The sequence below is a fragment of the Triticum aestivum genome, chromosome 5A (genome assembly GCF_018294505.1).
Source record: "Triticum aestivum cultivar Chinese Spring chromosome 5A, IWGSC CS RefSeq v2.1, whole genome shotgun sequence".
NCBI classification, from domain to species: domain Eukaryota; kingdom Viridiplantae; phylum Streptophyta; class Magnoliopsida; order Poales; family Poaceae; genus Triticum; species Triticum aestivum.
Window position 1 is genome coordinate 598,407,574 of NC_057806.1, and position 13,810 is coordinate 598,421,383.

A 13,810-nucleotide genomic window follows, 5' to 3' on the forward strand; every position below is an offset into this window, starting at 1 on the left:
AATATGGAAAATTGAACGATTAAATTACTGCCCATGAATATTTAACTCACTGATTAATTTCTTATACATACCATTTTTTTGCCAAATAAGCCAAACATTGCATTTTCCCAAAAGTCTGATCTATTTGGGCGAATGATGCATAATTACTTTCAAACTTTTTTGCATGGTTCAAATGAAAAATCTTTCTCAATGATTCTTATTCTACCAATGGCCCAAAAAAGCCCATTCATATATATAACACACACAACTAACTAAGAAGATTTGTCTAAAAACAGATAACTAAAAACAAAAGAAATATATAAAAAATGCTAGTTGCCTTGTGAACAACAAACACTATTTAACAAAAAAATATCATAAAATCATACATGGAAAATTTGCATTTTAACTAAACAAATGCATACATAAAATTTACATGGTATGCTAAAAACATTTAAAACACAAGAAAATATATTTAGTTACCATGGCAAACAAGTTTTTTTGTTTTTCTATGAGAAATTATTCAAATTTGAAAATGTTAAAAACAAAAAGGAAATTGCCACGGTTGAGACAATAAAATTTCCATGACAATAATAATAAAATGCAATGTTGTGTATTTTCTTTATCAAAACAAAAAATCACAGGAAGAAAAATGCCATGATTCAATAAGTAAAAATGCCATGCCATTAAAATGTATAGATAAAAATTGGCATGCCCTTAGTTATAAAAATGCCATGCTGTTAATAATAAAATATGATTCAAAAATTAAAATTGCCATATTGTGTATTTTCTTTGTCAAAACTAAAATACACACAAAAGAGATTCCCGTGATTCAAAATTAAAATTGTTATGCCATTAAAAATAAATTTATCATCCTACGATAAAAAAAATGTCATGCTCTTAATAATAAAATTGGGGTACTATTAATAATAAAAATGTAAAGCTCTTAATAAAAAAGTGTGGTGTTGTTGTTACAAAAATGCCATGACAATTTACAAAAAAATTGCCATGGTTTTTAGAACACTTTCTCTTATTTTTGTCGTGGACTATAACTTACATTTGAAACATGACAAAACTTCAGCAAAAAACTATCTATAAATATGGCAAAACAATATAAAAAGTGAGAGCAGCAATATGGCTCATACCGGCATATACTCCCATTATCTGGACCAGACGTCCCGCACGATCGACCAGCTGACGCTGCATTAATTGGCGCTGGCGCGAGCGCTAGAAAATCACCGTATTGCGCTAGACCGTATGGGATGGAACGACCCGACGAATACTGCTGAGTGCGATACGAGCGGTGGCCCCCACAAATGACGGCGAAAGTAACAACGGGACCGTGGGAACAGTAGTTGCCTCGTACTTGGACGGGTGGTACAGAATTTTTCCGGTCAGCTCATTCATTGCAGGAACCGCGTGGCTATCTCATGGGTCGGTGTTGTCCATGGCGACGGCGGCGGCACCGGCGATAATGGCGGTCAACGGTGGTCAGGTACGCGGCGGCTCCACTGCTCCATTCCCATTCCCCACTGCCCCCCTGCCGCAAAATCTTTGTGGCCGGTGTGTTCTGATCTGCGGTGGCCTGCTTGCCTATCTTCCAAGATGTGATACGCGCCTTGCCGCCGGATCTCGATGGAGGGGGCGAGGTGGGTAGCCAGACGGGACGAGGTGGCACCGGAGTCTTCTGTGGCGGCGCTCGTTCAGGGTTGTCAAGATGGTGGAGCGATGCGGTAGACGAACAGAATGTGCCTGCGGAATTGGGTGAATCGACTGTGATGCCGGATCCATGAGCGCCACGGCGGATTAAGAGGTATTGAATCCTGCTTGTTGTGTGCTATTATTTCTGTGTGGATTACTCGTGCGTGCTGCTACTAAAAAGAAAACTGAAGAATGGAAACAGATGTGTAGAGCGTCGTATCCGTGATGAAACAGAGGGGAAAGGAAAACTAAGTTAGCTCATAGAATGTTTGTGCACAGGGTGGTGGGCTTGTCCAGTTAAAAAAAATAGGGCAAACGTTAGCTCCGCATAATCAAAGAGTACATAAATCTTACCAGTGCTAAAAATAGTTGCATGTTGTTCTTTCACATGCTGAGCCGAATATGTAACTGGCAAAACTTAAGTCGCGGGTTTTCCTTTGCTTTTTAGTTTTGGTTGAGACCTTGAATCTGACTGTTTGATCAGGCGGTGAATGGTTTGTATTGGTTTCGTTTTCTATATGAAAATGGAGCTGGGTACTCCCTTTGATCAGAAAAATATTGCGCAAAATGACCACAATTGAGAAAATTGTTCACTTTTCCTGCTCTGCCTCTGTTATGATTTTTGAGCTGAATGCTTGTGACATTCTTTTTGATAGTCTCACAATTGTCATGTATTTTAAAATCCGGACTGTAGTTTTTGGGATGCACAATGGTGTTTTTTGTGCCGAAAAAAGGCGTGTTGTGTCTCAGGAAATAGAATGTTGGCTTTGTGCACACAAGCAGGGTCAGGATGTGTACCAATCCTACAGAGTGTGCACCATGCACCAATAGGATGGGGGCTCTTGAGAAGTCAATTAGAGGGTTTGCGGACAAGAGCGATAAGGAAGTTGTGAAGCCAGGGTTAGGAACAAATTTTGACTCGTTGACGGAGGTGTATGACTTCTACAACCTATATTCCTGGGAACATGGTTTTGAAATCCGATACGGGGAAAGCAGGCTGAACCCAGAGAAAAAGGAAGACCATGCAGGAAATTGTGTGTGCAGATGCTCGGTACGTTGTAATTTCTGTATTGATTTTGCAGCTGGTTTTAAGCTGATGAAGTGTGCATTAATTAGCTGTGTCACTAATGATTGGTGGTAAAATATGGAACAGGGGAAGCTATTGTGAGAGAATACAAGGTCTTGCCGGTGTGAGTGTCCTAGGCTGCTCCAGACCACAGACAACGGATGGTACATAACAGAGCATCGAGTGAAGCATAATTGCGTAATGGCAAGAAGTTGCGGAGAGATGGCGCACTGGCCATCTCACAACCATATTGATGGCGCACTGGCGAGTATTTGTCATACTCAATGCTTTCCTCAAAATAATCACTTAAGAACAGAGGATAGCTTTCCTGTTTGATGCTATCCCTTCTATAATGACAGATTATATTGATAATTGCAATGGTATGCAATGTAACTGCAGGAAATCTTCTCAGGCAAATACTGTAATAGCCACCAATGGTTTGATGACATTGCTTATTGCAAGACTTGACCATCGAAAAGTTATTGCTTGTTTGACTCTGCTGAAACTAATAAAGGTTTGGTTTTTATTCTTTTCTCTCATGGTTGAGTGATTCTACTTGTCAAGTAACCAACAACGTTTTTAGAGTAAGCTTAGAATTTTGGGTCACTCATGATAAATTAAGCCGGGAATTAGGTTAATAAAAACTAAGGCGGGAATTTTGGTTACTCTGTATCATTGAAGTGTTCCATGTTGTCGTGTACAATGTGAGACTTAATATGTGACTATGCTACAAAAATCCAGGTTGTCTGTGAGCATCACCCTTGACCAAAGAAGCTCATAGTGGACAACTACCTTCCCTAGAAGCTACAAAACCTCATCGAAGAATGCAGGGATGGGCAACGCGGCGGTTAACAAGTGCTGGTCAAACAAATGGCCACCCTGATGTTGATGCGTAAAATATAAGGCTGGTCGTAATGATAGTATCATAGTTAGTATCATGCATGCCAACTAGGCAATTTCGATGAGGTGTCATATCATTAAATGAAGAAAGAGATGGTGAAGTATCATATCATGATATCGTATCATAATAAATGCTATGCTACTTTGTGTCATGCATGACAATAAATAAAGTACTACATGATACTAAAATATGATACTATGCATTAGAGAGGTAGTATCATATGCATGATACTAGTATATGATACTCCCCATTACAACCAGCCTAAGCGGACACATGAACGAAGAGCATTAGTTTGTCAAGATGTATGTGTTTTTTTAAACTCGAACAGAGATGTTTGAAGGTGTTGCTACCTAAGTTCAGATTGGATACAATGTGTTGTTGGGTTTTCATCTGTTACACATGCGGACATGCCGGTCCGTGAAAATCTGCAAACACCAAGACCGTAGAGGACTGAACTGGCTCCAACATTAATGCATGGCAGTCGTGGGCCACAAGCACTGTACAATACTATAGCCATCTGCAGCAATACATTACAATATACAACTCTTTGCTCAGATCCCCATGCAGACCATCGGTCTAGATAATGGGAGCATATAGTAGTACGACCCATATCGAATTTTCGATAAAAAGTCACCATCTTTTTAAAGAACACAATTTTTTTATGAATTTGCAGGAGGTTCAATAATCAAAAACTATTGCGAAACACAGATTTGTTATCTTGCTGCATCATACCAGGTTATGATAACAAACACACATTGCATCACACAGCATTTGCAAAATCTAGTGAAAAATGCCTCTAAGCATCAAAAAAATTGGGGGACTCTATGCATCAAATTAGTCATGGTAGTTAATGTAGTTGATTCGGACAAAAGGGGACAAATAGGTGTAAAAATTATGCACGGACAGGAGATTTGTAACATCCCTGTAATTAAGTTACAACGATTGCTGTCTAATGATGCCACATCACCTCCATTTGCTAAGCTTAATTGTCATTTAGTTGAAAACCAAGTCAAATTCAAATGCATGTCAAATTGTTAGGTATTCAAATAGTAAAATAAAAATGTATGTTGGGTTGAAAATATTCACTAACTAATTGTCATGAATAAGCCAACATGTTTTGAATAATTAAATGCCCTTAAACTATTTAAAATTGGACCAGCAACATTTAATTGGTCCATTTAAATTTAAACAAATACCTAAACTATTCAAATTAAATTGAAACTTTGTGTGCTACTTCAAAACCCTGCCTAGTATTTATGGGCTAAGTTTTATATTCAACTAAATCTATTTAGTATAAAAATAAAATGCAAAGCGGAAAAGAAATAAAGAATACAAAAAAGAAAAAAAAAGGCAAAAGAACAGGACACATTGTTGGACTGGGCTCTACATACGCCCAGTGTGGCCCAACCCAATAGTGGCGCCCTTTCGTCAACTTCCCAACGCGAACCAATATTGTTCCTATAGGTGCGGAGAAGGAAAAAAATGCTAAGCGGCCGCCTCCACATGTTGCGTCGATGTCGTGATAGACACCGAGATTAGCTAGCTTAACCGCTGATTAGGAAGGATATAAATCCTAGCGTCCACCTCTAGCGCCTTTGCATTGTAAATGCCCAAGGGCGCGAGCATCGACCCCTTGGATAGGCCAAGATCTTTTCCACCCCTCCCTACACGCTACTGCTTCCTCCTCCACCATGGCTGCTATTGCCGTCACCTCCGCTCACTCGCCTGCGTAGCCACAACGATCCCCATGCCTCGCCACCGTGTCTACTAGCCTCGCCGCCATCCGCCTCGTCTTCTGGTGCATCTCGTCGGAGTTTGGATCCCCTGCATCGACCGTACCAACCTCGTCTTCCTCCTCGGCCACCACAGATTGCCGCCGCCAGTTCGTCGTCATGGAGCCTTCCCGTGCCCGCTTAGCCCATCTGCAAGATCCCTGTGAGCCCCTTTATTTCCCCTCACTCCGCGCGCTCGATTGCGAGCTCTAGCACCTGATCCACCGTCGACCGAAATGCTCCGCTGCATGCGTTCGTCTCCGGCGATGCTCTGGTGGACCATTGGTCCTGTGTGTGTGCGTCCAGCCACATATTTAGCTCGCATAGGTGCCGCAGATGCCACACGCCAGTCGATTTTCTCGTTTCTATGCTGGTTCCGTCGTTATCCGATTCCGACGGCCACTGCAGCTCATTGCCGCCAATGATTCTGGCGCTTCTAGCTCGCGCCACTGCCACCGTTCAATGCACGACCCTACCCGTGTTCGAACATGCCTAGCCGTGCCCCGTACGAATTTTCCAACGACTGCTCGAGGCCCTCCGCCGCGAATTGGGGTCGCCTGCGTTTAAACGCCGGTGGTACAAGGTGGCACAGCTGCTGGGCCCTTCTTGGGTCGCTGACCCTAGGTCCCACTGCCCAGTTGACTGATCAACCGGTCAACGCTGACCCGCTGACTCAGCCCCCCTGGCCCACAAGTCAGCCTCTGCTGACTCGGTATGCCCACTGTCAATCTCACAACGCACTGCTGGGTGCACTTCACTTGGTGCACTTAGCATCTACATTTAATATAATTTTGAATTTAATTAAATCCAGTAAATCCATAAATTCAATTAAATTTGAAAAATCATATAAAAATCGTAAGTCAGATGCAAATAATTTATATATGAAAGATGATCAGAAAAATATAACGAATCCGAATATGACATCCGCATACCTGCCATACCCCTCTTAGATAATGAACATCGACATTTTCCCCCTGGATCAATATATGGAAAAATACCTTGAGCTGGAAAAATATTACCAGATATTTTCCATCTTCTTTTAAAATGCTTAGTATTGCATTAGGTCACATCAACACCACATTTTGCCATGTCATTGTGTTGCATTTGTATGTCTGTTAATTGTATGTTTCCCCCTCTCCTCTATTCTTTTGGTAGACTCCAAGACCGTCGTTGCCCCCGAGTACGACTACATTGACGAAGACCGTTTCATCTCGGCACAGCTTCCAGGCAAGCAAAACACCCTTGATCATTCTGATATTGCCTATTCCCCTCTCTCTATTGCTTGCATTGGAGTAGTGTTACTGTTACTGCTTTATCGGTAGATCCTATACTGTTGCATAACCTGTTTTTGTTAACTGCTGTTGATACCATCCTGTTATCCTATATGCTTAGTATAGGCTTGCTATCATCCCATTAGTGGCCGTACATCCTTGTCTGTGTCGCCATGCCATTGTATCTGGGTTATCCGAGATTGGATCATTGTAGCAAGACCCGAACACCCCTAAAGGCCCTTACAATTGTACGGCTCTGCAGAGCCACACCAAGTGTGATCTACCGAGGGTGATTCCATGTATTTCACTCTCGATGGCTGACTCTATAGTGTAGCACACCTAGTGTGACCTACTGAGGGTGATTCCTCATATTTCACTCTCAATGATGTCTCTGTCGTGCAGTATATCACGTGTGAACCTATCGAGGGTGATTCCTCGGTTTCACCTTGATGGTATGGACCTAAGTCCCGACAGCACCAAATGTTAAAGACGGGTCGGCCCCAAGGGTACCCGCGAGTGATTCTTTGTGGTGGAACGACATGACAGGTGGAGACCATCTAGGAGAAAGATGGGTCTGTTGGCAACTTTACTAAGTACAATCGACAGTCCGGTCCTTTAAACTCGAACAAATGGGGTAGTTCAAAGTAATATGGGGGTAATATTAGGCATCTCCAACGTCGACCTTCAAACTGCCCATATACATTCAGACCGCGCTGTCTGAACGCGAAAGCCATCCAACGTGGGTGGTGTATCGGTCCGTAGGGCGATCTGTACGTACTTTCTCTTGTAAACCGGAGACAAATGTGTATGTGTGTGGGGGGGGAGGCTTTGCGAGCGTCTGGACAGCACCCACACCCGCTTCTGACCAAAGTGGCCCACCCAAACCCCCTCATCCCTCGCCACGCGCGCTCCTACCCCGCCGCTAGCTGCCCACATTCATGCTGTTGTAAAGCGCGTCGTTCCACATTGGAGACGGCTCAGGGCGAACGTGACCTCTCACCGCCTCCACCATTGAAGCAGTGTGTCGGTCGAGGGCGCCACCCGCGACGCGTCTCCGGTGTCCACGTATGTTCAATGCCGGAGACGCGTTACTGGACGGGACGAGATGGATATCTACCACACCCTTGAATGACCCATACGTCTGTATGCCGACGTTAAGCAGGTTCGCCAGCCAAGAAACCCACTCAGGCGCCGCGCATTGATGCACCCGGATGCATGGCCTCATCGGAATCCGCTATTTAAAGGCGGCCACACCCGACTAACTCCACGCCACAATACAAGCCGCTCCCCATCCTCCTTCCTTGCACTGCATCCGCCATGACTGCAGGCGGTGAAGCTCTGTGGGAGAGACTTTCCACAAAGATGAAGCACGAGGTGGCCGCCTTTGTCGTCGCCTGACAGAGCCAGTGTCGGGGGTTGGGTGCGACATATGCCAATGAATGGCTTATCATGGTGGGGGCGAGTAGAACGTCGCCGGTGCCTGGAAACGGGATGAGGCGTAGACACGAACGCCGGCGTACTTTACCCAGGTTCGGGGCTCTCCTAGGAGATAATACCCCTAGTCCTGCTCTGCGGGGTTTCCGCATGATCACTGAGGGAGTCCTGGATTAGGGAGTGTCCGAATGGCCGGACTATACCTTCAGCCGGACTCCTGGACTATGAAGATACAAGATTGAAGACTTTGTCCCGTGTTCGGAAGGGACTTTCCTTGGCGTGGAAGGCAAGCTTGGCGATATGGATATGTAGATCTCCTACCATTGTAACTGACTTTGTGTAACCCTAACCCTCTCCGGTGTCTATATAAACCGGAGGGTTTTAGTCCGTAGGACAACATACAGAACAACAATCATACCATAGGATAGCTTCTAGGGTTTAGCCTCTCCGATCTCGTGGTAGATCTACTCTTGTACTACCCATATCATCAATATTAATCAAGCAGGACGTAGGGTTTTACCTCCATCAAGAGGGCCTGAACCCGGGTAAAACTTCGTGTCCCTTGCCTCCTGTTACCATCCGGCCTAGACGCACAGTTCAAGACCCCCTACCCAAGATCCGCCGGTTTTGACACCGACATTGGTGCTTTCATTGAGAGTTCCTCTGTGTCGTCGCCGTTATGCTTGATGGCTCCTACGATCATCAATAGCGATGCAGTCCAGGGTGAGACCTTCCTCCCCGGGCAGATCTTCGTCTTCGGCCGCACTGCGGGCCAATTCACTTGGCCATCTGGAGCAGATCGAAAGCTATGCCCCTGGCCGTCAGGTCAGATTTGGAAGTTTAAACTACACGGCTGACATCCGCGGGGACTTGATCTTCGACGGATTCGAGCCACTGCCGAGCGCGCCGCACTGTCACGACGAGCATGATCTAGCTCTGCCGCCGAACAGTGCCCTGGAGGCCGCACTCGCATCGGCTTCGACCCTTAATTCGGAGCCAACTGCGATCAAGGATGGGTGGTTGGACGCCGCCTCGGGGGCTGCGATCCCAATGGCGATCGAGCCGAACACCAGCCCCGCACTCCGCGAGACTCGTGACTCCAAGGAGCCGGACTCCTCTCCGGACTCTGAACCCTCCGCGCCCCTGCCGATCGAATCCGATTGGGCGCCGATCATGGAGTTTACTGTCGCGGACATCTTTCAGCACTCGCCTTTCGGTGATACCTTGAAGACACTAAAGTCTCTCTCTTTATCAGGAGAGCCCTGGCCGGACTATGATCAGCAAGGTTGGGATACGGACGATGAAGAAATTCAAAGCCCACCCACCACCCACTTTGTAGCCACTGTCGACGATTTAACCGACATGCTCGACTTCGACTCCGAAGACATCGACGGTATGGACGCCGATGCAGGAGATGATGAAGAACCAGCGCCTATTGGGCCCTGGAAAGCCACCTCGTCATATGACATATACATGGTGGACACCCCAAAAGAAGGAGATGGCGATGGAACAGCGGAGGATGACCCCTCCAAGAAACAGCCTAAGCGCCGGCGTCAGCGGCGCCGCTCAAAATCCCGCCAAAGCAAATACGGTGATTCCAGCACAGGAGATAATAATACTCCGGAGAGTATCGAAGAAAACCCCTCCAGCAAGATTCAGCACAGGAGGATGGAGAAGCCAGCCCTCATGAGAGAGCGGCAGACAGAGAGGTCGGGGACGATAATTATATGCCTCCCTCCGAAGACGAGGCAAGCCTCGACGACGACGAATTCATCATGCCAGAGGATCCCGTCGAGCAAGAGCGTTTTCAACGCAGGCTTATGGCCACGGCAAGAAGCCTCAAGAAAAAACAGCAACAACTTAGAGCTGATCAAGATTTGCTAGTCGACAGATGGACCGAAGTCCTTGCGGCCGAAGAGCATAAACTCGAACGCCCCTCCAAGAGCTACCCAAAGCGCAGGTTGCTACCCCGATTAGAGGAGGAAGCACTTAAACCTACATCACCAGCACTTGATACGGCCGACCGGCCACCTCGTGGCCGCGACAGAGAGGCCTCTCGGCCCTCCACTCAAGCCGCACCCCATACCAAGGCACGGGAAAATGCGCCAGACCTGCGAGATATGTTGGAGGACAAGGCAAGGCAAACAAGATCGATCTACGGATCGCGTGGGCGCCCCACGACTCGAGACGGTAACCATCACGTCGGACACAAATCCGGTAGGGCCAAACACAGTAGACAAAGCTCATTGGATCTACATCGTGATATAGCCCAGTACAGAGGCGCCGCACACCCACTATGCTTCACAGACGAAGTAACGGATCATCAAATCCCCGAGGGTTTCAAACCCGTAAACATCGAATCATATGATGGCACAACAGATCCTGCGGTATGGATCGAGGATTATCTCCTTCATATCCACATGGCCCGCGGTGATGATCTCCACGCCATCAAATACCTCCCACTCAAGCTTAAAGGGCCAGCTCGGCATTGGCTTAACAGCTTGCCAGCAGGATCAATCAGTTGTTGGGAGGACCTGGAAGCCGCATTCCTCGACAATTTCCAGGGCACTTATGTGCGACCACCAGACGCCGATGACCTAAGCCACATAATTCAGCAGCCAGAGGAATCGGCCAGGCAATTCTGGACAAGGTTCCTAACAAAGAAAAATCAAATAGTCGACTGTCCGGACACAGAGGCCCTAGCAGCCTTCAAGCACAATATCCGTGATGAGTGGCTTGCCCGGCACCTTGGACAGGAAAAGCCGAAATCTATGGCAGCACTCACGACACTCATGACCCACTTTTGCACGGGAGAAGACAGCTGGCTTGCTCATAGCAACAATATGACCAAGAACCCTGGTAATTCGGATACCAAGGACAGTAGTGGCAGGTTGCATCGCAACAAGCAGAAGCGCCGCATTAACGGCGACAATGCTGAGGATACGGCAGTTAATGCCGGATTCAGAGGCTATAAATCTGGTCAGCGGAAAAAGCCATTCGAAAGAAATCATAGGGGCCCGTCCAGTTTGGACCGAATACTCGACCGCTTGTGCCAGATACATGGCACCCCCGAAAAGCCGGCCAATCACACCAACGGGGATTGTTGGGTGTTCAAGCAGGCAGGCAAGTTAAATGCTGAAAATACCGACAAGGGGCTGCATAGCGATGATGACGAAGAGCCCCAGCCGCCGAACAACAGTGGACAGAAGGGTTTTCCCCCACAAGTGCGGACGGTGAACATGATATACGCAACCCACATCCCCAAAAGGGAGCGGAAGCGCGCGTTAAGGGACGTATACGCGGTAGAGCCAGTCGCCCCAAAGTTCAACCCATGGTCCTCCTGCCCGATCACCTTTGATCGAAGGGACCATCCCACTAGCCCCGTCATGGTGGATTCGCCATATTGGTTCTAGACCCAATTATTGACGGATTTCATCTCATTATGGACGGCGGCAGCAGCTTGAACCTGCTTACCAGGATATAGTGCGGAAAATGGGCATAGATCCCTCGAGGATTAAGCCCACCAAAACGACCTTCAAAGGCGTAATACCAGGTGTAGAGGCCAACTGTACAGGCTCAGTCACACTTGAAGTGGTCTTCGGATCTCCGGATAATTTCTGAAGCGAGGAGTTAATCTTCGACATGGTCCCATTCCGCAGTGGCTATCACGCACTGCTCGGGCGAACCGCATTCGCCAAGTTCAACGCGGTACCTCACTACGCATACCTTAAGCTCAAGATGCTAGGCCCTCGAGGAGTAATTACGGTCAATGGAAACACCGAACGCTCCCTTCGAACGGAGGAGCACACGGCGGCCCTTGCAGCGGAAGTACAAAGCAGCCTCTCCAGGCAGTTCTCCAGTCGGGCCATTAAACGTCCGGACACCGTCAAGCGCGCCCGGAGTAACCTACAACAAGACCGCCTGACACGTTCCGAGCAGGCGTAGCAATGCGGCCCCAACCCCAGCCCTCGCAAAAATGTGACGCCGGTGCTTCGCGTACATAACTACGCTCTAGAAATACCATGGGTACAGGGGGAGGGGCACCATCACGGCACACCCGAAACACGGCTTAAACCGCACCAGGGGCTGACGATTTTTTAATTTTCTCTTACTTTCAGGACTCCATTCTTCGGAAGGCCTGTTCGGCAGTTCAATTGCCGCACAAACGATGCAAGAACCAGGGAAGCAGACAAACCATGCCGCATTACGGAACTTCCAGGTGGTCTCTATGACGAGCAGTATACCTGTTTCGCATACCATTCCGTAGCCTGCCCCTAGAACGGACATGTTAAATAGTCCAACCTTTTGCTTATCGCATTATTCGTATCGTTCTGCTTTGATCGCAGCCCTTTTTAATAAACAATGCATAGCTTTTGTCTATTTTTGCATTACTCTCTTTTTTACAAATATATGTTCCTTAACGACATGTTGCACCCGTACACTTTGGTACGGCCAAAATACGCCAGGGGCTTTAGTACCCCTCAATATGGTGTGAGAAGTCCGAACACTTTAACAAGTGCGGCACTCCGAACTTATAGCATTATATGCATCGGCTCCGAATCATGTCTTGGGTCAATAATTGGGTTTGCCCGGCTCCTATGTTTTGGTGCCTTACGTTCCGCTATGTCGGCTAAGGTAGCACTAGGAGAACTACTGCGATTGTGCCCCAGTTGAGCTGGGTCGAGCACCTCAGTAGAGAAAGCTAAAACTGACTGTCATGATGAAGCGAGAGTTGGTCGCTGTTCGAGAGGTTCTTCGAGTCCCTAAAGACTTATGCCGCTTAGAGTGAGGAGTCAGCTTTGTCCGGCCAAGGCGTGGATAGCGCCCCGAACTCGGTCTTCCGAATACCAGGGGCTTCGCCGAAATTTAAAATTATAGAATTCTATGGCTAAGTGAGAGTGTTCACGCATTATAGTCTGATTGCCTTGTTCTTTGTGCTGAGCGCCTCCCTCGAAGGACCCAAACATGGGAAAAAGAGCGCTCAGGTTTATCCCCGGACACCCCAGCACTAGCGGCACGGGGGCAGAAGCCGACGACTCGCCATCTCTCAGAATTGATAAACAGCCGCACAAAAGGTAATATTTTAAATTCCAACAGCATTGCTTAGCGCATATGAACAAGTTTTCAACGCACAGGACAAAACGAGCGAGTTTTACTCAAAAATTACATCCCTGGAACATTCATCCGCCATAAGGCAGGCACCCTTCAGAACATCCTTATAATAATTCTCGGGCTTGCGATGCTCTTTCCCCGGCGGTGGCCCATCCTTCACAAGCTTCTCAGCATCCAGCTTGCCCCAGTGCACCTTAGCACGGGCAAGGGCCCTACGGGCACCTTCAATGCAGATGGAGCGCTTGATGACTTCGAGCCTTGGACAGGCCCCCACCAGCCGCCGCACCAGCCCGAAATAGCTCCCAGGCAGAGCCTCTCCAGGCAACAGCCAAACTATGAGGCCTTTCATGGCCTGTTCGGCCACCTTGTGGTCGCTCAGGGGCACGGGGTGTCCGACCTCAGCATACTTAGACCAGAACACCTTCTCTATCGAGCTGCCCTCCTCAGCTCGATAGAATGCGGCAGCATCGGACACGCTACGGGGAAGATCTGCGAATGCCCCTGAAGAGCTCCGGATTCGGGTAAGTAACAAGTAACTCACGTTTATGTGTTTGCTTTGCATAAAGAATGCCTTACC

The 13,810-nt window shown here is 47.4% G+C and overlaps 1 long non-coding RNA gene across 2 annotated transcripts; it reads left to right on the forward strand.

The window, feature by feature from the left end:
• Window positions 1–1,367: 1,367 nt before the first annotated feature.
• Window positions 1,368–3,730, forward strand: LOC123107886 (uncharacterized). 2 transcript variants are annotated; one of them, XR_006451786.1, is made up of 4 exons: window positions 1,383–1,789; window positions 2,461–2,728; window positions 2,831–3,257; window positions 3,485–3,730. It is a non-coding gene; the product is annotated as an uncharacterized lncRNA (long non-coding RNA). The 2 variants fall into 2 exon arrangements; XR_006451785.1 differs by having other exon boundaries at window positions 1,368–2,728.
• Window positions 3,731–13,810: the final 10,080 nt, after the last annotated feature.